The sequence below is a fragment of the Myotis davidii genome, unplaced genomic scaffold (genome assembly GCF_000327345.1).
Source record: "Myotis davidii unplaced genomic scaffold, ASM32734v1 scaffold875, whole genome shotgun sequence".
NCBI lineage: Eukaryota > Metazoa > Chordata > Mammalia > Chiroptera > Vespertilionidae > Myotis > Myotis davidii.
The window spans coordinates 1,216,138-1,217,525 of NW_006286244.1; positions in this window are offsets into that span (position 1 = coordinate 1,216,138).

Sequence of the window (1,388 nt, forward strand, 5' to 3'; positions counted from 1 at the left end):
AGAAGAGTCCGGGCTGTTTCACAAATGCCACGGACTACGGGCCACGTGGTTAGTCTGAATGCTCAATGCCGGGCTCCAGCCCCGAGAGCTGGCCCTTCGGCCAGCCAGCAGCTACTGCCTTTGTTTCCTTTGCTTTTTATTTATTTTTTAAATATATTTTTAAACACTTTTTTTTTATTGATTTCAGAGAGGAAGGGAGAGGGGAAAGAGAGATAGAAACGCTAAGTGAACATTCTGTTGCCAGTGAACATCTTTCGTTGTTTTTTTATTCTTTGTTAATCCTCACCCGAGTGTATTTTTTCCCATTGATTTTTAGAGAGCGTGGAAGGAGAGGGAGAGCAATATTGAAACAGCAGTGTTGAGAGAGACTCATTGATCGGCTGCCTCCTACACTGACCCACACTGGGGATGGAGCCTGCAACCCGGGCATGTGCCCTGATCGGGAATTGAACCGTGACCTCCTGGTTCATAGGTCGACGCTCAACCCCTGAGCCACACCAGCCGGGCACGACCTGTTATCTTTTCATGTTTATGTGGCCTCCTTTTCCTTCGAAGGCAGACTCCTGGGGGTGGGGAATGCAGGCCTTTATTTCTCCCACATCTTCTCGCTGCCTCTGAGGGTTTCCGCAGCTCAGAGGCCCCTGACACACAGGGCGATGTAAGCCCATTTGCATGAACCAGCGTGCAGGCCAGGGCTAGGCAAGAGCACCCCTGGAATAAGACCTGCATTCAGTCCTCGGGTTTCGGGGCGTTTACGGGGCGGGAGGGAGTGGCCGCGTGTCGGCCTGTTCCCGTTCCCAGCAGCCAGGAGCTCCAGGGGCTGACAGCCGCACTTGGCTGCGGCAGATGGGGGCCTGGACCAGCGAAGACAGATGGTGTTTGATTTGGCGGTGGGGGTGGGGGCTGTTTCTGTTTTTATTTGTGTTTAACGGGAGGGGAGGGGGAGGTGTCCCGGGACCACACAGCAGCAGGGCGAAGCTCCCACCTGCTTAGAACAAAGCTTCGGGCGTTTATTCGGTCTGTCCTGTAGGCCGTGCTGGACAGGAGAGAGGAAGAGCACTCCAGACTGGTCCAGGCTCCCGACGCTTAACACCCAAGAGATCGCTCTCTAAGTGCCCTGAGACCGGGACTCGAACCCCGACCTCCTGGTTCATAGGTCGAGGCTCAACCACTGAGCCACACTGGCCGGGCTGCTTGGGGCTGTAATTCTGCTGGGGAATGAGCAGAGAGGAGGGCCATCAGACGGGGGAGAGCTGCACACGGGAAAGCGGGGTCCGCTCAGGGCTGGAAGTGGGGGCCCCGGGCCCGGCGTGCACAGGATGTCCCCGCTCCACTTGCAAAGGGGTGAGCCTGAGGTGGCGTCTCACCGGGTCCTTTAAAGGCCTCCC